We start from the raw sequence: 20,658 nt of genomic DNA on the forward strand, positions 1-20,658 counted from the left end.
AGTTGCATACACCGTTTTTTCAAGTCTGAAAGAATTAATGGACGGGAGCAAAATAGTGAGTGCATAAAGATTTAAGCGTGCAAGAAGAAAATGGGTGCGATCATACAAGCACTAATGCATCGGATCCCATTTGAACTCCGAAGTTAAGCGTTCTTGGCGAGAGTAGTACTAAGATTGGTGACCTCCTAGGAAGTCCTCGTGTTGCACCCCAATTTTATTAATATTTTATTTTTGATATACTATTTGCAAATTCCATATGTCGTTTCGGCGAGACAACTGGAAACAACGCGCCGGATACTCGCACCATTTGCGGTTCGTTCGTCATTATTGAATGGGAACGGTGCAAAATCGGGCTTTTGGTGTTCGTCGTGCATTGTGGGCCCTGCGATAGTATTGCATCTATCCGGGGCTGCGGCAAATCTGGAAATGAATAACTCCGCTCACGTCGGAGCTTGTGCACGGGTACCAAGGGAGGAATGTTGCATACACCATTTTTTCAAGTCTGAAAGAATTAATGGAGGGGAGCAAAATAGTGAGTGCATAAAGATTTAAGCGAGCAAGAAGCAATCGGGTGCGATCATACCAGCACTAATACACCGGATCCCATCAGAACTCCGAAGTTAAGCGTGCTTGGGCGAGAGTAGTACTAGGATTGGTGAACTCCAAGGATTTCCTCATGTTGCACCCCAATTTTATTATTATTTTATTTTTGATATACTATTTTCAAATTCCATATGTCGTTTCGGCGAGACAACTGGAAACAACGCGCCGGATACTCGGAGCATTTACGGTTCAATCGTCATTACTGAATGGGAACGGTGCCAAACCGGGATTTGGGCGTTCGTCGTGGATTGTGGGCCCCGTGATATTATTGCATCTATCCGGGGCTGCGGCAGATCTGGAAATGAATAACTCCGCTCACGTGGGAGCTTGTGCACGGGTACCAAGGGAGGAAAGTTGCATACACCGTTTTTTCAAGTCTGAAAGAATTAATGGAGGCCAGCAAGATAGTGAGTGCATAAAGATTTAAGCGAGCATGAAGAAAATGGGTGCGATCATACAAGCACTAATGCATCGGATCCCATTTGAACTCCGAAGTTAAGCGTTCTTGGCGAGAGTAGTACTAAGATTGGTGACCTCCTAAGAAGTCCACGTGTTGCACCCCAATTTTATTAATATTTTATTTTTGATATACTATTTGCAAATTCCATATGTCGTTTCGGCGAGACAACTAGAAACAACGCGCCGGATACTCGGACCATTTGCGGTTCGATCGTCATTATTGAATGGGAACGGTGCAAAACCGGGCTTTTGGTGTTCGTCGTGCAATGTGGGCCCTGCGATAGTATTGCAGCTATCCGGGACTGCGGCAGATCTGGAAATGAATAACTCCGCTCACGTGGGAGCTTGTGCACGGGTACCAAGGGAGGAAAGTTGCATACACCGTTTTTTCAAGTCTGAAAGAATTAATGGAGGGGAGCAAAATAGTGAGTGCATAAAGATTTAAGCGTGCAAGAAGAAAATGGGTGCGATCATACCAGCACTAATGCATCGGATCCCATTTGAACTCCGAAGTTAAGCGTTCTTGGCGAGAGTAGTACTAAGATTGGTGACCTCCTAGGAAGTCCTCGTGTTGCACCCCAATTTTATTAATATTTTATTTTTGATATACTATTTGCAAATTCCATATGTCGTTTCGGCGATACAACTAGAAACAACACTCCGGATACTCGGACCATTTGCGGAACGATCGTCACTACTGAATGGGAACGGTGCAAAACCGGGGCTGCGGCAGATCTACAAAGGAATAACTCCGCTCACGTGGAATCTTGTGCACGGGTTCCAAGGGAGGAAAGTTGCATACACCGTTTTTTCAAATCTGAAATAATTACTGGAGGGGAACAAGATAGTGAGTGCATAAAGATTTAAGCGAGCAAAAAGCAAACGGGTGCGATCATACCAGCACTAATGCACCGGATCCCATCAGAACTCCGAAGTTAAGCATGCTTGGGCAAGAGTAGTACTAGGATGGGTGACCTCCTGGGAAGTCCTCGTGTTGCACCCCAATTTTATTAATATTTTGTTTTTGATATACTATTTGCAAATTCCATATGTCGTTTCGGCGAGACAACTGGAAACAACGCACCGCATACTCATACCATTTGCGGCACGATCGTCATAACTAAATGGGAACGGTGCAAAACCGGGCTTTTGGCATTCGTCGTGCATTGTGGGCCCCGCGATATTATTGCATCTATCCGGGGCTGCGGCAGATCTGGAAAGGAATAACTCCGCTCACGTCGAAGCTTGTGCACGGTTACCATGGGAGTAAAGTTGCATACACCATTTTTTCAAGTCTGAAAGAATTAATGGAGGGCAGCAAGATAGTGAGTGCACAAAGATTTAAGCGAGTAAGAAGAAAATGGGTGCGATCATACCAGCACTAATGCATCGGATCCCATTTGAACTCCGAAGTTAAGCGTTCTTGCGAGAGTAGTGCTAAGATTGGTGACCTCCAAGGAAGTCCTCGTGTTGCACCCCAATTTTATTAATATTTTATTTTTGATATACTATTTGCAAATTCCATATGTCATTTCGGCGAGACAACTAGAAACAACACGCCGGATACTCGGACCATTTGCGGCACGATCGTCATTACTGAATGGGAATGGTGCAAAACCGGGCTTTTGGCATTCGTCGTGCATTGTGGGCTCCGTGATATTATTGCATCTATCCGGGGCTGCGGCAGATCTGGAAAGGAATAACTCCGCTCACGTGGGAGTTTGTGCACGGTTACCAAGGGAGGAAAGTTGCATACACCATTTTTTAAAGTCTGAAAGAATTAATGGAGGGGAGAAAAATAGTGAGTGCATAAAGATTTAAGCGAGCAAGAAGAAAATGGGTGCGATCATACAAGCACTAATGCATCGGATCCCATTTGAACTCCGAAGTTAAGCGTTCTTAGCGAGAGTAGTACTAAGATTGGTGACCTCCTAGGAAGTCCTCGTGTTGCACCCCAATTTTATTCATATTTTATTTTTGATATACTATTTTCAAATTCCATATGTCGTTTCGGCGAGACAACTGGAAACAACGCGCCGGATACTCGGAGCATTTACGGTTCGATCGTCATTACTGAATGGTAACGGTGCAAACTGGGATTTGGGCGTTCGTTGTGGATTGTGGGCCCCGCGATATTATTGCATCTATCCGGGGCTGCGGCAGATCTGGAAATGAATAACTCCGCTCACGTGGGAGCTTGTGCACGGGTACCAAGGGAGGAAAGTTGCATACACCGTTTTTTCAAGTCTGAAAGAATTAATGGAGGGGAGCAAAATAGTGAGTGCATAAAGATTTAAGCGTGCAAGAAGAAAATGGGTGCGATCATACAAGCACTAATGCATCGGATCCCATTTGAACTCCGAAGTTAAGCGTTCTTGGCGAGAGTAGTACTAAGATTGGTGACCTCCTAGGAAGTCCTCGTGTTGCACCCCAATTTTATTAATATTTTATTTTTGATATACTATTTGCAAATTCCATATGTCGTTTCGGCGAGACAACTGGAAACAACGCGCCGGATACTCGCACCATTTGCGGTTCGTTCGTCATTATTGAATGGGAACGGTGCAAAATCGGGCTTTTGGTGTTCGTCGTGCATTGTGGGCCCTGCGATAGTATTGCATCTATCCGGGGCTGCGGCAGATCTGGAAATGAATAACTCCGCTCACGTGGGAGCTTGTGCACGGGTACCAAGGGAGGAATGTTGCATACACCATTTTTTCAAGTCTGAAAGAATTAATGGAGGGGAGCAAAATAGTGAGTGCATAAAGATTTAAGCGAGCAAGAAGCAATCGGGTGCGATCATACCAGCACTAATACACCGGATCCCATCAGAACTCCGAAGTTAAGCGTGCTTGGGCGAGAGTAGTACTAGGATTGGTGAACTCCAAGGATTTCCTCATGTTGCACCCCAATTTTATTATTATTTTATTTTTGATATACTATTTTCAAATTCCATATGTCGTTTCGGCGAGACAACTGGAAACAACGCGCCGGATACTCGGAGCATTTACGGTTCAATCGTCATTACTGAATGGGAACGGTGCCAAACCGGGATTTGGGCGTTCGTCGTGGATTGTGGGCCCCGTGATATTATTGCATCTATCCGGGGCTGCGGCAGATCTGGAAATGAATAACTCCGCTCACGTGGGAGCTTGTGCACGGGTACCAAGGGAGGAAAGTTGCATACACCGTTTTTTCAAGTCTGAAAGAATTAATGGAGGCCAGCAAGATAGTGAGTGCATAAAGATTTAAGCGAGCATGAAGAAAATGGGTGCGATCATACAAGCACTAATGCATCGGATCCCATTTGAACTCCGAAGTTAAGCGTTCTTGGCGAGAGTAGTACTAAGATTGGTGACCTCCTAAGAAGTCCACGTGTTGCACCCCAATTTTATTAATATTTTATTTTTGATATACTATTCGCAAATTCCATATGTCGTTTCGGCGAGACAACTAGAAACAACGCGCCGGATACTCGGACCATTTGCGGTTCGATCGTCATTATTGAATGGTAACGGTGCAAAACCGGGCTTTTGGTGTTCGTCGTGCAATGTGGGCCCTGCGATAGTATTGCAGCTATCCGGGACTGCGGCAGATCTGGAAATGAATAACTCCGCTCACGTGGGAGCTTGTGCACGGGTACCAAGGGAGGAAAGTTGCATACACCGTTTTTTCAAGTCTGAAAGAATTAATGGAGGGGAGCAAAATAGTGAGTGCATAAATATTTAAGCGTGCAAGAAGAAAATGGGTGCGATCATACCAGCACTAATGCATCGAATCCCATTTGAACTCCGAAGTTAAGCGTTCTTGGCGAGAGTAGTACTAAGATTGGTGACCTCCTAGGAAGTCCTCGTGTTGCACCCCAATTTTATTAATATTTTATTTTTGATATACTATTTGCAAATTCCATATGTCGTTTCGGCGAGACAACTAGAAACAACACTCCGGATACTCGGACCATTTGCGGCACGATCGTCACTACTGAATGGGAACGGTGCAAAACCGGGCTTTTGGCATTCGTCGTGCATTGTGGGCCCCGCGATATTATTGCGTCTATCCGGGGCTGCGGCAGATCTACAAAGCACGGGTTCCAAGGGAGGAAAGTTGCATACACCGTTTTTTCAAGTCTGAAATAATTACTGGAGGGGAACAAGATAGTGAGTGCATAAAGATTTAAGCGAGCAAAAAGCAAACGGGTGCGATCATACCAGCACTAATGCACCGGATCCCATCAGAACTCCGAAGTTAAGCATGCTTGGGCAAGAGTAGTACTAGGATGGGTGACCTCCTGGGAAGTCCTCGTGTTGCACCCCAATTTTATTAATATTTTGTTTTTGATATACTATTTGCAAATTCCATATGTCGTTTCGGCGAGACAACTGGAAACAACGCGCCGCATACTCATACCATTTGCGGCACGATCGTCATAACTAAATGGGAACGGTGCAAAACCGGGCTTTTGGCATTCGTCGTGCATTGTGGGCCCCGCCATATTATTGCATCTATCCGTGGCTGCGGCAGATCTGGAAAGGAATAACTCCGCTCACGTCGAAGCTTGTGCACGGTTACCATGGGAGGAAAGTTGCATACACCATTTTTTCAAGTCTGAAAGAATTAATGGAGGGCAGCAAGATAGTGAGTGCACAAAGATTTAAGCGAGTAAGAAGAAAATGGGTGCGATCATACCAGCACTAATGCATCGGATCCCATTTGAACTCCGAAGTTAAGCGTTCTTGCGAGAGTAGTGCTAAGATTGGTGACCTCCAAGGAAGTCCTCGTGTTGCACCCCAATTTTATTAATATTTTATTTTTGATATACTATTTTCAAATTCCATATGTCATTTCGGCGAGACAACTAGAAACAACACGCCGGATACTCGGACCATTTGCGGCACGATCGTCATTACTGAATGGGAATGGTGCAAAACCGGGCTTTTCGCATTCGTCGTGCATTGTGGGCCCCGTGATATTATTGCATCTATCCGGGGCTGCGGCAGATCTGGAAAGTAATAACTCCGCTCACGTGGGAGTTTGTGCACGGTTACCAAGGGAGGAAAGTTGCATACACCATTTTTCAAGTCCGAAAGAATTAATGGAGGGGAGCAAGATAGTGAGTGCATAAAGATTTAAGCGAGCAAGAAGCAAATGGGTGCGATCATACCAGCACTAATACACCGGATCCCATCAGAACTCCGAAGTTAAGCGTGCTTGGACGAGAGTAGTACTAGGATTGGTGAACTCCTAGGAAATCCTCGTGTTGCACCCCAATTTTATTAATATTTTATTTTTGATATACTATTTTCAAATTCCATATGTCGTTTCGGCGAGACAACTGGAAACAACGCGCCGGATACTCGGAGCATTTACTGTTCGATCGTCATTACTAAATGGTAACGGTGCAAAACCGGGATTTGGGCGTTCGTCGTGGATTATTGGCCCCGCGATATTATTGCATCTATCCGGGGCAGCGGCAGATCTGGAAAGGAATAACTCCGCTCACGTGGGAGCTTGTGCATGGGTACCAAGGGAGGAAAGTTGCATACACCGTTTTTTCAAGTCTGAAAGAATTAATGGAGGGGAGCAAAATAGTGAGTGCGTAAAGATTTAAGCGAGCAAGAAGAAAATGGGTGCGATCATACCAGCACTAATGCATCGGATCCCATTTGAACTCCGAAGTTAAGCGTTCTTGGCGAGAGTAGTACTAAGATTGGTGACCTCCTAGGAAGTCCTCGTGTTGCACCCCAATTTTATTAATATTTTATTTTTGATATACTATTTGCAAATTCCATATGTCGTTTCGGCGAGACAACTGGAAACAACGCGCCGGATACTCGCACCATTTGCGGTTCGTTCGTCATTATTGAATGGGAACGGTGCAAAATCGGGCTTTTGGTGTTCGTCGTGCATTGTGGGCCCTGCGATAGTATTGCATCTATCCGGGGCTGCGGCAGATCTAGAAATGAATAACTCCGCTCACGTGGGAGCTTGTGCACGGGTACCAAGGGAGGAATGTTGCATACACCATTTTTTCAAGTCTGAAAGAATTAATGGAGGGGAGCAAAATAGTGAGTGCATAAAGATTTAAGCGAGCAAGAAGCAATCGGGTGCGATCATACCAGCACTAATACACCGGATCCCATCAGAACTCCGAAGTTAAGCGTGCTTGGGCGAGAGTAGTACTAGGATTGGTGAACTCCAAGGATTTCCTCATGTTGCACCCCAATTTTATTATTATTTTATTTTTGATATACTATTTTCAAATTCCATATGTCGTTTCGGCGAGACAACTGGAAACAACGCGCCGGATACTCGGAGCATTTACGGTTCAATCGTCATTACTGAATGGGAACGGTGCCAAACCGGGATTTGGGCGTTCGTCGTGGATTGTGGGCCCCGTGATATTATTGCATCTATCCGGGGCTGCGGCAGATCTGGAAATGAATAACTCCGCTCACGTGGGAGCTTGTGCACGGGTACCAAGGGAGGAAAGTTGCATACACCGTTTTTTCAAGTCTGAAAGAATTAATGGAGGCCAGCAAGATAGTGAGTGCATAAAGATTTAAGCGAGCATGAAGAAAATGGGTGCGATCATACAAGCACTAATGCATCGGATCCCATTTGAACTCCGAAGTTAACCGTTCTTGGCGAGAGTAGTACTAAGATTGGTGACCTCCTAAGAAGTCCACGTGTTGCACCCCAATTTTATTAATATTTTATTTTTGATATACTATTTGCAAATTCCATATGTCGTTTCGGCGAGACAACTAGAAACAACGCGCCGGATACTCGGACCATTTGCGGTTCGATCGTCATTATTGAATGGGAACGGTGCAAAACCGGGCTTTTGGTGTTCGTCGTGCAATGTGGGCCCTGCGATAGTATTGCAGCTATCCGGGACTGCGGCAGATCTGGAAATGAATAACTCCGCTCACGTGGGAGCTTCTGCACGGGTACCAAGGGAGGAAAGTTGCATACACCGTTTTTTCAAGTCTGAAAGAATTAATGGAGGGGAGCAAAATAGTGAGTGCATAAAGATTTAAGCGTGCAAGAAGAAAATGGGTGCGATCATACCAGCACTAATGCATCGAATCCCATTTGAACTCCGAAGTTAAGCGTTCTTGGCGAGAGTAGTACTAAGATTGGTGACCTCCTAGGAAGTCCTCGTGTTGCACCCCAATTTTATTAATATTTTATTTTTGATATACTATTTGCAAATTCCATATGTCGTTTCGGCGAGACAACTAGAAACAACACTCCGGATACTCGGACCATTTGCGGCACGATCGTCACTACTGAATGGGAACGGTGCAAAACCGGGCTTTTGGCATTCGTCGTGCATTGTGGGCCCCGCGATATTATTGCGTCTATCCGGGGCTGCAGCAGATCTACAAAGGAATAACTCCGCTCACGTGGAATCTTGTGCACGGGTTCCAAGGGAGGAAAGTTGCATACACCGTTTTTTCAAATCTGAAATAATTACTGGAGGGGAACAAGATAGTGAGTGCATAAAGATTTAAGCGAGCAAAAAGCAAACGGGTGCTATCATACCAGCACTAATGCACCGGATCCCATCAGAACTCCGAAGTTAAGCATGCTTGGGCAAGAGTAGTACTAGGATGGGTGACCTCCTGGGAAGTCCTCGTGTTGCACCCCAATTTTATTAATATTTTGTTTTTGATATACTATTTGCAAATTCCATATGTCGTTTCGGCGAGACAACTGGAAACAACGCGCCGCATACTCATACCATTTGCGGCACGATCGTCATAACTAAATGGGAACGGTGCAAAACCGGGCTTTTGGCATTCGTCGTGCATTGTGGGCCCCGCGATATTATTGCATCTATCCGTGGCTGCGGCAGATCTGGAAAGGAATAACTCCGCTCACGTGGAAGCTTGTGCACGGTTACCATGGGAGGAAAGTTGCATACACCATTTTTTCAAGTCTGAAAGAATTAATGGAGGGCAGCAAGATAGTGAGTGCACAAAGATTTAAGCGAGTAAGAAGAAAATGGGTGCGATCATACCAGCACTAATGCATCGGATCCCAATTGAACTCCGAAGTTAAGCGTTCTTGCGAGAGTAGTGCTAAGATTGGTGACCTCCAAGGAAGTCCTCGTGTTGCACCCCAATTTTATTAATATTTTATTTTTGATATACTATTTGCAAATTCCATATGTCATTTCGGCGAGACAACTAGAAACAACACGCCGGATACTCGGACCATTTGCGGCACGATCGTCATTACTGAATGGGAATGGTGCAAAACCGGGCTTTTCGCATTCGTCGTGCATTGTGGGCCCCGTGATATTATTGCATCTATCCGGGGCTGCGGCAGATCTGGAAAGTAATAACTCCGCTCACGTGGGAGTTTGTGCACGGTTACCAAGGGAGGAAAGTTGCATACACCATTTTTCAAGTCCGAAAGAATTAATGGAGGGGAGCAAGATAGTGAGTGCATAAAGATTTAAGCAAGCAAGAAGCAAACGGGTGCGATCATACCAGCACTAATACACCGGATCCCATCAGAACTCCGAAGTTAAGCGTGCTTGGACGAGAGTAGTACTAGGATTGGTGAACTCCTAGGAAATCCTCGTGTTGCACCCCAATTTTATTAATATTTTATTTTTGATATACTATTTTCAGATTCCATATGTCGTTTCGGCGAGACAACTGGAAACAACGTGCCGGATACTCGGAGCATTTACTGTTCGATCGTCATTACTAAATGGGAACGGTGCAAAACCGGGATTTGGGCGTTCGTCGTGGATTATTGGCCCCGCGATATTATTGCATCTATCCGGGGCAGTGGCAGATCTGGAAAGGAATAACTCCGCTCACGTGGGAGCTTGTGCATGGGTACCAAGGGAGGAAAGTTGCATACACCGTTTTTTCAAGTCTGAAAGAATTAATGGAGGGGAGCAAAATAGTGAGTGCGTAATGATTTAAGCGAGCAAGAAGAAAATGGGTGCGATCATACCAGCACTAATGCATCGGTTCCCATTTGAACTCCGAAGTTAAGCGTTCTTGGCGAGAGTAGAACTAAGATTGGTGACCTCCTAGGAAGTCCTCGTGTTGCACCCCAATTTTATTAATATTTTCTTTTTGATATACTATTTGCAAATTCCATATGTCGTTTCGGCGAGACAACAGGAAACAACGCGCCGGATACTCGGAAAACTTGCGGTTCGATCGTCATTATTGAATGGGAATGGTGCAAAACCGGGCTTTGGGTGTTCGTCGTGCATTGTGGGCCCCGCGATAGTATTGCATCTATCCGGGGCTGCGGCAGATCTGGAAATGAATAACTCCGCTCATGTGGGAGCTTGTGCACGGGTACCAAGGGAGGAAAGTTGCATACACCGTTTTTTCAAGTCTGAAAGAATTAATGGAGGGGAGCAAAATAGTGAGTGCATAAAGATTTAAGCGTGCAAGAAGAAAATGGGTGCGATCATACAAGCACTAATGCATCGGATCCCATTTGAACTCCGAAGTTAAGCGTTCTTGGCGAGAGTAGTACTAAGATTGGTGACCTCCTAGGAAGTCCTCGTGTTGCACCCCAATTTTATTAATATTTTATTTTTGATATACTATATGCAAATTCCATATGTCGTTTCGGCGAGACAACTGGAAACAACGCGCCGGATACTCGCACCATTTGCAGTTCGTTCGTCATTATTGAATGGTAACGGTGCAAAATCGAGCTTTTGGTGTTCGTCGTGCATTGTGGGCCCTGCGATAGTATTGCATCTATCCGGGGCTGCGGCAGATCTGGAAATGAATAACTCCGCTCACGTGGGAGCTTGTGCACGGGTACCAAGGGAGGAAAGTTGCATACACCATTTTTTAAAGTCTGAAAGAATTAATGGAGGGGAGAAAAATAGTGAGTGCATAAAGATTTAAGCGAGCAAGAAGAAAATGGGTGCGATCATACAAGCACTAATGCATCGGATCCCATTTGAACTCCGAAGTTAAGCGTTCTTGGCGAGAGTAGTACTAAGATTGGTGACCTCCTAGGAAGTCCTCGTGTTGCACCCCAATTTTATTAATATTTTATTTTTGATATACTATTTTCAAATTCCATATGTCGTTTCGGCGAGACAACTAGAAACAACGCACCGGATACTCGGAGCATTTACGGTTCGATCATCATTACTGAATGGGAACGGTGCAAAACCGGGCTTTTGGCGTTCGTCGTGGATTGTGGGCCCCGCGATATTATTGCATCTATCCGGGGCTGCGGCAGATCTGGAAATGAATAACTCCGCTCACGTGGGAGCTTGTGCACGGGTACCAAGGGAGGAATGTTGCATACACCATTTTTTCAAGTCTGAAAGAATTAATGGAGGGGAGCAAAATAGTGAGTGCATAAAGATTTAAGCGAGCAAGAAGCAATCGGGTGCGATCATACCAGCACTAATACACCGGATCCCATCAGAACTCCGAAGTTAAGCGTGCTTGGGCGAGAGTAGTACTAGGATTGGTGAACTCCTAGGATTTCCTCATGTTGCACCCCAATTTTATTATTATTTTATTTTTGATATACTATTTTCAAATTCCATATGTCATTTCGGCGAGACAACTGGAAACAACGCGCCGGATACTCGGAGCATTTACGGTTCAATCGTCATTACTGAATGGGAACGGTGCCAAACCGGGATTTGGGCGTTCGTCGTGGATTGTGGGCCCCGTGATATTATTGCATCTATCCGGGGCTGCGGCAGATCTGGAAATGAATAACTCCGCTCACGTGGGAGCTTGTGCACGGGTACCAAGGGAGGAAAGTTGCATACACCGTTTTTTCAAGTCTGAAAGAATTAATGGAGGCCAGCAAGATAGTGAGTGCATAAAGATTTAAGCGAGCATGAAGAAAATGGGTGCGATCATACAAGCACTAATGCATCGGATCCCATTTGAACTCCGAAGTTAAGCGTTCTTGGCGAGAGTAGTACTAAGATTGGTGACCTCCTAAAATGTCCACGTGTTGCACCCCAATTTTATTAATATTTTATTTTTGATATACTATTTGCAAATTCCATATGTCGTTTCGGCGAGACAACTAGAAACAACGCGCCGGATACTCGGACCATTTGCGGTTCGATCGTCATTATTGAATGGGAACGGTGCAAAACCGGGCTTTTGGTGTTCGTCGTGCAATGTTGGCCCTGCGATAGTATTGCAGCTATCCGGGACTGCGGCAGATCTGGAAATGAATAACTCCGCTCACGTGGGAGCTTGTGCACGGGTACCAAGGGAGGAAAGTTGCATACACCGTTTTTTCAAGTCTGAAAGAATTAATGGAGGGGAGCAAAATAGTGAGTGCATAAAGATTTAAGCGTGCAAGAAGAAAATGGGTGCGATCATACCAGCACTAATGCATCGAATCCCATTTGAACTCCGAAGTTAAGCGTTCTTGGCGAGAGTAGTACTAAGATTGGTGACCTCCTAGGAAGTCCTCGTGTTGCACCCCAATTTTATTAATATTTTATTTTTGATATACTATTTGCAAATTCCATATGTCGTTTCGGCGAGACAACTAGAAACAACACTCCGGATACTCGGACCATTTGCGGCACGATCGTCACTACTGAATGGGAACGGTGCAAAACCGGGCTTTTGGCATTCGTCGTGCATTGTGGGCCCCGCGATATTATTGCGTCTATCCGGGGCTGCGGCAGATCTACAAAGGAATAACTCCGCTCACGTGGAATCTTGTGCACGGGTTCCAAGGGAGGAAAGTTGCATACACCGTTTTTTCAAGTCTGAAATAATTACTGGAGGGGAACAAGATAGTGAGTGCATAAAGATTTAAGCGAGCAAAAAGCAAACGGGTGCGATCATACCAGCACTAATGCACCGGATCCCATCAGAACTCCGAAGTTAAGCATGCTTGGGCAAGAGTAGTACTAGGATGGGTGACCTCCTGGGAAGTCCTCGTGTTGCACCCCAATTTTATTAATATTTTGTTTTTGATATACTATTTGCAAATTCCATATGTCGTTTCGGCGAGACAACTGGAAACAACGCGCCGCATACTCATACCATTTGCGGCACGATCGTCATAACTAAATGGGAACGGTGCAAAACCGGGCTTTTGGCATTCGTCGTGCATTGTGGGCCCCGCCATATTATTGCATCTATCCGTGGCTGCGGCAGATCTGGAAAGGAATAACTCCGCTCACGTCGAAGCTTGTGCACGGTTACCATGGGAGGAAAGTTGCATACACCATTTTTTCAAGTCTGAAAGAATTAATGGAGGGCAGCAAGATAGTGAGTGCACAAAGATTTAAGCGAGTAAGAAGAAAATGGGTGCGATCATACCAGCACTAATGCATCGGATCCCATTTGAACTCCGAAGTTAAGCGTTCTTGCGAGAGTAGTGCTAAGATTGTTGACCTCCAAGGAAGTCCTCGTGTTGCACCCCAATTTTATTAATATTTTATTTTTGATATACTATTTGCAAATTCCATATGTCATTTCGGCGAGACAACTAGAAACAACACGCCGGATACTCGGACCATTTGCGGCACGATCGTCATTACTGAATGGGAATGGTGCAAAACCGGGCTTTTCGCATTCGTCGTGCATTGTGGGCCCCGTGATATTATTGCATCTATCCGGGGCTGCGGCAGATCTGGAAAGTAATAACTCCGCTCACGTGGGAGTTTGTGCACGGTTACCAAGGGAGGAAAGTTGCATACACCATTTTTCAAGTCCGAAAGAATTAATGGAGGGGAGCAAGATAGTGAGTGCATAAAGATTTAAGCAAGCAAGAAGCAAACGGGTGCGATCATACCAGCACTAATACACCGGATCCCATCAGAACTCCGAAGTTAAGCGTGCTTGGACGAGAGTAGTACTAGGATTGGTGAACTCCTAGGAAATCCTCGTGTTGCACCCCAATTTTATTAATATTTTATTTTTGATATACTATTTTCAGATTCCATATGTCGTTTCGGCGAGACAACTGGAAACAACGTGCCGGATACTCGGAGCATTTACTGTTCGATCGTCATTACTAAATGGGAATGGTGCAAAACCGGGATTTGGGCGTTCGTCGTGGATTATTGGCCCCGCGATATTATTGCATCTATCCAGGGCAGTGGCAGATCTGGAAAGGAATAACTCCGCTCACGTGGGAGCTTGTGCATGGGTACCAAGGGAGGAAAGTTGCATACACCGTTTTTTCAAGTCTGAAAAAATTAATGGAGGGGAGCAAAATAGTGAGTGCGTAAAGATTTAAGCGAGCAAGAAGAAAATGGGTGCGATCATACCAGCACTAATGCATCGGATCCCATTTGAACTCCGAAGTTAAGCGTTCTTGGCGAGAGTAGAACTAAGATTGGTGACCTCCTAGGAAGTCCTCGTGTTGCACCCCAATTTTATTAATATTTTCTTTTTGATATACTATTTGCAAATTCCATATGTCGTTTCGGCGAGACAACAGGAAACAACGCGCCGGATACTCGGAAAATTTGCGGTTCGATCGTCATTATTGAATGGGAATGGTGCAAAACCGGGCTTTGGGTGTTCGTCGTGCATTGTGGGCCCCGCGATAGTATTGCATCTATCCGGGGCTGTGGCAGATCTGGAAATGAATAACTCCGCTCATGTGGGAGCTTGTGCACGGGTACCAAGGGAGGAAAGTTGCATACACCGTTTTTTCAAGTCTGAAGAATTAATGGAGGGGTGCATGATAGTGAGTGCATAAAGATTTAAGCGAGCAAGAAGCAATCGGGTGCGATCATACCAGCACTAATATACCGGATCCCATCAGAACTCCGAAGTTAAGCGTGCTTTGGCGAGAGTAGTACTAGGATTGGTGAACTCCTAGGAAGTCCTCGTGTTGCACCCCAATTTTATTAAAATTTTATTTTTGATATACTATTTTCAAATTCCATATGTCGTTTCGGCGAGAAAACTGGAAACAACGCGCCGGATACTCGGAGCATTTACGGTTCGATCGTCATTACTGAATGGGAACGGTGCAAAACCGGGATTTGGGCGTTCGTCGTGGATTGTGGGCCCCGCGATATTATTGCATCTATCCGGGGCTGCGGCAGATCTGGAAATGAATAACTCCGCTCACGTGGGAGCTTGTGCACGGGTACCAAGGGAGGAAAGTTGCATACACCGTTTTTTAAAGTCTGAAAGAATTAATGGAGAGGAGAAAAATAGTGAGTGCATAAAGATTTAAGCGAGCAAGAAGAAAATGGGTGCGATCATACAAGCACTAATGCATCGGATCCCATTTGAACTCCGAAGTTAAGCGTTCTTGGCGAGAGTAGTACTAAGATTGGTGACCTCCTAGGAAGTCCTCGTGTTGCACCCCAATTTTATTAATATTTTATTTTTGATATACTATTTTCAAATTCCATATGTCGTTTCGGCGAGACAACTAGAAACAACGCACCGGATACTCGCAGCATTTACGGTTCGATCGTCATTACTGAATGGGAACGGTGCAAAACCGGGATTTGGGCGTTCGTCGTGGATTGTGGGCCCCGCGATATTATTGCATCTATCCGGGGCTGCGGCAGATCTGGAAATGAATAACTCCGCTCACGTGGGAGCTTGTGCACGGGTACCAAGGGAGGAATGTTGCATACACCATTTTTTCAAGTCTGAAAGAATTAATGGAGGGGAGCAAAATAGTGAGTGCATAAAGATTTAAGCGAGCAAGAAGCAATCGGGTGCGATCATACCAGCACTAATACACCGGATCCCATCAGAACTCCGAAGTTAAGCGTGCTTGGGCGAGAGTAGTACTAGGATTGGAGAACTCCTAGGATTTCCTCATGTTGCACCCCAATTTTATTATTATTTTATTTTTGATATACTATTTTCAAATTCCATATGTCGTTTCAGCGAGACAACTGGAAACAACGCGCCGGATACTCGGAGCATTTACGGTTCAATCGTCATTACTGAATGGGAACGGTGCCAAACCGGGATTTGGGCATTCGTCGTGCATTGTGGGCCCCGTGATATTATTGCATCTATCCGTGGCTGCGGCAGATCTGGAAATGAATAACTCCGCTCACGTGGAAGCTTGTGCACGGTTACCAAGGGAGGAAAGTTGCATACACCGTTTTTTCAAGTCTGAAAAATTAATGGAGGGCAGCAAGATAGTGAGTGCACAAAGATTTAAGCGAGCAAGAAGAAAATGGGTGCGATCATACAAGCACTAATGCATCGGATCCCATTTGAACTCCGAAGTTAAGCGTTCTTGCGAGAGTAGTACTAAGATTGGTGACCTCCAAGAAAGTCCTCGTGTTGCACCCCAATTTTATTAATATTTTATTTTTGATATACTATTTGCAAATTCCATATGTCATTTCGGCGAGACAACTAGAAACAACACGCCGGATACTCGGACCATTTGCGGCTCGATCGTCATTACTGAATGGGAATGGTGCAAAACCGGGCTTTTGGCATTCGTCGTGCATTGTGGGCCCCGCGATATTATTGCATCTATCCGGGGCTGCGGCAGATCTGGAAATGAATAACTCCGCTCACGTGGGAGCTTGTGCACGGGTACCAAGGGAGGAAAGTTGCATACACCGTTTTTTCAAGTCTGAAAGAATTAATGGAGGGGAGCAAAATAGTGAGTGCATAAAGATTTAAGCGTGCAAGAAGAAAATGGGTGCGATCATACAAGCACTAATACATCGGATCCCATTTGAACTCCGAAGTTAAGCGTTCTTGGCGAGAGTAGTACTAAGATTGGTGACCTCCTAGGAAGTCCTCGTGTTGCACCCCAATTTTATTAATATTTTATTTTTGATATACTATTTGCAAATTCCATATGTCGTTTCGGCGAGACAACTGGAAACAACGCGCCGGATACTCGCACCATTTGCGGTACGATCGTCACTACTGAATGGGAACGGTGCAAAATCGGGCTTTTGGTGTTTGTCGTGCATTGTGGGCCCTGCGATAGTATTGCATCTATCCGGGGCTGCGGCAGATCTGCAAATGAATAACTCCGCTCACGTGGAAGCTTGTGCACGGGTACCAAGGGAGGAATGTTGCATACACCATTTTTTCAAGTCTGATAGAATTACTGGAGGGGAGCAAAATAGTGAGTGCATAAAGATTTAAGCGAGCAAGAAGCAAACGGGTGCGATCATACCAGCACTAATACACCGGATCCCATCAGAACTCCGAAGTTAAGCGTGCTTGGGCGAGAGTAGTACTAGGATTGGTGAACTCCTAGGAATTCCTCATGTTGCACCCCAATTTTATTAATATTTTATTTTTGATATACTATTTTCAAATTCCATATGTCGTTTCGGCGAGACAACTGGAAACAACGCGCCGGATACTCGGACCATTTACGGTTCCATCGTCATTACTGAATGGGAACGGTGCCAAACCGGGATTTGGGCGTTCGTCGTGGATTGTGGGCCCCGTGATATTATTGCATCTATCCGGGGCTGCGGCAGATCTGGAAATGAATAACTCCGCTCACGTGGGAGCTTGTGCACGGGTACCAAGGGAGGAAAGTTGCATACACCGTTTTTTCAAGTCTGAAAGAATTAATGGAGGCCAGCAAGATAGTGAGTGCATAAAGATTTAAGCGAGCATGAAGAAAATGGGTGCGATCATACAAGCACTAATGCATCGGATCCATTTGAACTCCGAAGTTAAGCGTTCTTGGCGAGAGTAGTACTAAGATTGGTGACCTCCTAAGAAGTCCTCCTGTTGCACCCCAATTTTATTAATATTTTATTTTTGATATACTATTTGCAAATTCCATATGTCGTTTCGGCGAGACAACTAGAAACAACGCGCCGGATACTCGGACCATTTGCGGCTCGATCGTCATTACTGAATGGGAACGGTGCAAAACCGGGCTTTTGGTGTTCGTCGTGCAATGTGGGCCCTGCGATAGTATTGCATCTATCCGGGACTGCGGCAGATCTGGAAATGAATAACTCCGCTCACGTGGGAGCTTGTGCACGGGTACCAAGGGAGGAAAGTTGCATACACCGTTTTTTCAAGTCTGAAAGAATTAATGGAGGGGAGCAAAATAGTGAGTGCATAAAGATTTAAGCGAGCAAGAAGAAAATGGGTGCGATCATACCAGCACTAATGCATCGGATCCCATTTGAACTCCGAAGTTAAGCGTTCTTGGCGAGAGTAGTACTAAGATTGGTGACCTCCAAGGAAGTCCTCGTGTTGCACCCCAATTTTATTAAAATTTATTTTTGATATACTATTTGCAAATTCCATATGTCGTTTCGGCGAGACAACTAGAAACAACACTCCGGATACTCGGACCATTTGCGGCACGATCGTCATTACTGAATGGGAACGGTGCAAAACCGGGCTTTTGGCATTCGTCGTGCATTGTGGGCCTCGCGATATTATTGCGTCTATCCGGGGCTGCGGCAGATCTACAAAGGAATAACTCCGCTCACGTGGAATCTTGTGCACGGGTACCAAGGGAGGAAAGTTGCATACACCGTTTTTTCAAGTCTGAAAGAATTAATGGAGGGGAACAAAATAGTGAGTGCATAAAGATTTAAGCGAGCATGAAGAAAATGGGTGCGATCATACAAGCACTAATGCATCGGATCCCATTTGAACTCCGAAGTTAAGCGTTCTTAGCGAGAGTAGTACTAAGATTGGTGACCTCCTAGGAAGTCCTCGTGTTGCACCCCAATTTTATTAATATTTTATTTTTGATATACTATTTTCAAATTCCATATGTCGTTTCGGCGAGACAACTGGAAACAACGCGCCGGATACTCGGAGCATTTACGGTTCGATCGTCATTACTGAATGGTAACGGTGCAAACTGGGATTTGGGCGTTCGTCGTGGATTGTGGGCCCCGCGATATTATTGCATCTATCCGGGGCTGCGGCAGATCTGGAAATGAATAACTCCGCTCACGTGGGAGCTTGTGCACGGGTACCAAGGGAGGAAAGTTGCATACACCGTTTTTTCAAGTCTGAAAGAATTAATGGAGGGGAGCAAAATAGTGAGTGCATAAAGATTTAAGCGTGCAAGAAGAAAATGGGTGCGATCATACAAGCACTAATGCATCGGATCCCATTTGAACTCCGAAGTTAAGCGTTCTTGGCGAGAGTAGTACTAAGATTGGTGACCTCCTAGGAAGTCCTCGTGTTGCACCCCAATTTTATTAATATTTTATTTTTGATATACTATTTGCAAATTCCATATGTCGTTTCGGCGAGACAACTGGAAACAACGCGCCGGATACTCGCACCATTTGCGGTTCGTTCGTCATTATTGAATGGGAACGGTGCAAAATCGGGCTTTTGGTGTTCGTCGTGCATTGTGGGCCCTGCGATAGTATTGCATCTATCCGGGGCTGCGGCAGATCTGGAAATGAATAACTCCGCTCACGTGGGAGCTTGTGCACGGGTACCAAGGGAGGAATGTTGCATACACCATTTTTTCAAGTCTGAAAGAATTAATGGAGGGGAGCAAAATAGTGAGTGCATAAAGATTTAAGCGAGCAAGAAGCAATCGGGTGCGATCATACCAGCACTAATACACCGGATCCCATCAGAACTCCGAAGTTAAGCGTGCTTGGGCGAGAGTAGTACTAGGATTGGTGAACTCCTAGGATTTCCTCATGTTGCACCCCAATTTTATTAATATTTTATTTTTGATATACTATTTTCAAATTCCATATGTCGTTTCGGCGAGACAACTGGAAACAACGCGCCGGATACTCGGAGCATTTACGGTTCCATCGTCATTACTGAATGGGAACGGTGCCAAACCGGGATTTGGGCGTTCGTCGTGGATTGTGGGCCCCGTGATATTATTGCATCTATCCGGGGCTGCGGCAGATCTGGAAATGAATAACTCCGCTCACGTGGGAGCTTGTGCACGGGTACCAAGGGAGGAAAGTTGCATACACCGTTTTTTCAAGTCTGAAAGAATTAATGGAGGCCAGCAAGATAGTGAGTGCATAAAGATTTAAGCGAGCATGAAGAAAATGGGTGCGATCATACAAGCACTAATGCATCGGATCCCATTTGAACTCCGAAGTTAAGCGTTCTTGGCGAGAGTAGTACTAAGATTGGTGACCTCCTAAGAAGTCCTCGTGTTGCACCCCAATTTTATTAATATTTTATTTTTGATATACTATTCGCAAATTCCATATGTCGTTTCGGCGAGACAACTAGAAACAACGCGCCGGATACTCGGACCATTTGCGGTTCGATCGTCATTATTGAATGGGAACGGTGCAAAACCGGGCTTTTGGTGTTCGTCGTGCAATGTGGGCCCTGCGATAGTATTGCATCTATCCGGGACTGCGGCAGATCTGGAAATGAATGACTCCGCTCACGTGGGAGCTTGTGCACGGGTACCAAGGGAGGAAAGTTGCATACACCGTTTTTTCAAGTCTGAAAGAATTAATGGAGGGGAGCAAAATAGTGAGTGCATAAAGATTTAAGCGTGCAAGAAGAAAATGGGTGCGATCATACCAGCACTAATGCATCGGATCCCATTTGAACTCCGAAGTTAAGCGTTCTTGGCGAGAGTAGTACTAAGATTGGTGACCTCCTAGGAAGTCCTCGTGTTGCACCCCAATTTTATTAATATTTTATT

General features: G+C 45.2%; 4 non-coding genes and 37 pseudogenes across 4 annotated transcripts; all 41 read left to right on the forward strand.

Moving 5' to 3' along the window:
* Positions 1-92: 92 nt before the first annotated feature.
* Positions 93-210, forward strand: LOC148856774 (5S ribosomal RNA; annotated as a pseudogene).
* Positions 211-569: 359 nt separating this feature from the next.
* On the forward strand, positions 570-688 carry LOC148856775 (5S ribosomal RNA; annotated as a pseudogene).
* A 359-nt stretch (positions 689-1,047) lies between these two features.
* On the forward strand, positions 1,048-1,165 carry LOC148856776 (5S ribosomal RNA; annotated as a pseudogene).
* Positions 1,166-1,524: 359 nt separating this feature from the next.
* LOC148856777 (5S ribosomal RNA) lies at positions 1,525-1,642 on the forward strand (annotated as a pseudogene).
* A 304-nt stretch (positions 1,643-1,946) lies between these two features.
* LOC148856778 (5S ribosomal RNA) lies at positions 1,947-2,065 on the forward strand. Its single transcript, XR_016097001.1, has one exon. It is a non-coding gene; the product is annotated as a 5S ribosomal RNA (ribosomal RNA).
* Positions 2,066-2,424: 359 nt separating this feature from the next.
* On the forward strand, positions 2,425-2,541 carry LOC148856779 (5S ribosomal RNA; annotated as a pseudogene).
* Positions 2,542-2,900: 359 nt separating this feature from the next.
* LOC148856780 (5S ribosomal RNA) lies at positions 2,901-3,018 on the forward strand (annotated as a pseudogene).
* A 358-nt stretch (positions 3,019-3,376) lies between these two features.
* Positions 3,377-3,494, forward strand: LOC148856781 (5S ribosomal RNA; annotated as a pseudogene).
* A 359-nt stretch (positions 3,495-3,853) lies between these two features.
* LOC148856782 (5S ribosomal RNA) lies at positions 3,854-3,972 on the forward strand (annotated as a pseudogene).
* A 359-nt stretch (positions 3,973-4,331) lies between these two features.
* Positions 4,332-4,449, forward strand: LOC148856783 (5S ribosomal RNA; annotated as a pseudogene).
* A 359-nt stretch (positions 4,450-4,808) lies between these two features.
* Positions 4,809-4,926, forward strand: LOC148856784 (5S ribosomal RNA; annotated as a pseudogene).
* A 330-nt stretch (positions 4,927-5,256) lies between these two features.
* On the forward strand, positions 5,257-5,375 carry LOC148856785 (5S ribosomal RNA). Its single transcript, XR_016097002.1, has one exon. It is a non-coding gene; the product is annotated as a 5S ribosomal RNA (ribosomal RNA).
* Positions 5,376-5,734: 359 nt separating this feature from the next.
* On the forward strand, positions 5,735-5,851 carry LOC148856786 (5S ribosomal RNA; annotated as a pseudogene).
* A 358-nt stretch (positions 5,852-6,209) lies between these two features.
* LOC148856787 (5S ribosomal RNA) lies at positions 6,210-6,328 on the forward strand (annotated as a pseudogene).
* A 359-nt stretch (positions 6,329-6,687) lies between these two features.
* On the forward strand, positions 6,688-6,805 carry LOC148856788 (5S ribosomal RNA; annotated as a pseudogene).
* A 359-nt stretch (positions 6,806-7,164) lies between these two features.
* LOC148856789 (5S ribosomal RNA) lies at positions 7,165-7,283 on the forward strand (annotated as a pseudogene).
* A 359-nt stretch (positions 7,284-7,642) lies between these two features.
* On the forward strand, positions 7,643-7,760 carry LOC148856790 (5S ribosomal RNA; annotated as a pseudogene).
* Positions 7,761-8,119: 359 nt separating this feature from the next.
* LOC148856791 (5S ribosomal RNA) lies at positions 8,120-8,237 on the forward strand (annotated as a pseudogene).
* A 359-nt stretch (positions 8,238-8,596) lies between these two features.
* On the forward strand, positions 8,597-8,715 carry LOC148856792 (5S ribosomal RNA). Its single transcript, XR_016097731.1, has one exon. It is a non-coding gene; the product is annotated as a 5S ribosomal RNA (ribosomal RNA).
* Positions 8,716-9,549: 834 nt separating this feature from the next.
* LOC148856793 (5S ribosomal RNA) lies at positions 9,550-9,668 on the forward strand (annotated as a pseudogene).
* Positions 9,669-10,027: 359 nt separating this feature from the next.
* On the forward strand, positions 10,028-10,145 carry LOC148856794 (5S ribosomal RNA; annotated as a pseudogene).
* Positions 10,146-10,504: 359 nt separating this feature from the next.
* Positions 10,505-10,622, forward strand: LOC148856795 (5S ribosomal RNA; annotated as a pseudogene).
* Positions 10,623-10,981: 359 nt separating this feature from the next.
* On the forward strand, positions 10,982-11,099 carry LOC148856796 (5S ribosomal RNA; annotated as a pseudogene).
* Positions 11,100-11,458: 359 nt separating this feature from the next.
* On the forward strand, positions 11,459-11,577 carry LOC148856797 (5S ribosomal RNA; annotated as a pseudogene).
* Positions 11,578-11,936: 359 nt separating this feature from the next.
* On the forward strand, positions 11,937-12,054 carry LOC148856798 (5S ribosomal RNA; annotated as a pseudogene).
* A 359-nt stretch (positions 12,055-12,413) lies between these two features.
* LOC148856799 (5S ribosomal RNA) lies at positions 12,414-12,531 on the forward strand (annotated as a pseudogene).
* Positions 12,532-12,890: 359 nt separating this feature from the next.
* LOC148856800 (5S ribosomal RNA) lies at positions 12,891-13,009 on the forward strand. Its single transcript, XR_016097003.1, has one exon. It is a non-coding gene; the product is annotated as a 5S ribosomal RNA (ribosomal RNA).
* An 834-nt stretch (positions 13,010-13,843) lies between these two features.
* Positions 13,844-13,962, forward strand: LOC148856801 (5S ribosomal RNA; annotated as a pseudogene).
* Positions 13,963-14,321: 359 nt separating this feature from the next.
* On the forward strand, positions 14,322-14,439 carry LOC148856802 (5S ribosomal RNA; annotated as a pseudogene).
* Positions 14,440-14,797: 358 nt separating this feature from the next.
* LOC148856803 (5S ribosomal RNA) lies at positions 14,798-14,916 on the forward strand (annotated as a pseudogene).
* A 359-nt stretch (positions 14,917-15,275) lies between these two features.
* Positions 15,276-15,393, forward strand: LOC148856804 (5S ribosomal RNA; annotated as a pseudogene).
* A 359-nt stretch (positions 15,394-15,752) lies between these two features.
* LOC148856805 (5S ribosomal RNA) lies at positions 15,753-15,871 on the forward strand (annotated as a pseudogene).
* A 358-nt stretch (positions 15,872-16,229) lies between these two features.
* Positions 16,230-16,346, forward strand: LOC148856806 (5S ribosomal RNA; annotated as a pseudogene).
* Positions 16,347-16,705: 359 nt separating this feature from the next.
* Positions 16,706-16,823, forward strand: LOC148856807 (5S ribosomal RNA; annotated as a pseudogene).
* A 359-nt stretch (positions 16,824-17,182) lies between these two features.
* On the forward strand, positions 17,183-17,301 carry LOC148856808 (5S ribosomal RNA; annotated as a pseudogene).
* Positions 17,302-18,136: 835 nt separating this feature from the next.
* Positions 18,137-18,254, forward strand: LOC148856809 (5S ribosomal RNA; annotated as a pseudogene).
* Positions 18,255-18,612: 358 nt separating this feature from the next.
* On the forward strand, positions 18,613-18,730 carry LOC148856810 (5S ribosomal RNA; annotated as a pseudogene).
* Positions 18,731-19,088: 358 nt separating this feature from the next.
* On the forward strand, positions 19,089-19,206 carry LOC148856811 (5S ribosomal RNA; annotated as a pseudogene).
* Positions 19,207-19,565: 359 nt separating this feature from the next.
* Positions 19,566-19,684, forward strand: LOC148856812 (5S ribosomal RNA; annotated as a pseudogene).
* A 359-nt stretch (positions 19,685-20,043) lies between these two features.
* On the forward strand, positions 20,044-20,161 carry LOC148856813 (5S ribosomal RNA; annotated as a pseudogene).
* Positions 20,162-20,520: 359 nt separating this feature from the next.
* LOC148856814 (5S ribosomal RNA) lies at positions 20,521-20,638 on the forward strand (annotated as a pseudogene).
* Positions 20,639-20,658: the final 20 nt, after the last annotated feature.

Source organism: Nelumbo lutea, chromosome 4 (genome assembly GCF_056320005.1).
Source record: "Nelumbo lutea isolate HS-2025 chromosome 4, American lotus-T2T, whole genome shotgun sequence".
Classification (NCBI taxonomy): domain Eukaryota; kingdom Viridiplantae; phylum Streptophyta; class Magnoliopsida; order Proteales; family Nelumbonaceae; genus Nelumbo; species Nelumbo lutea.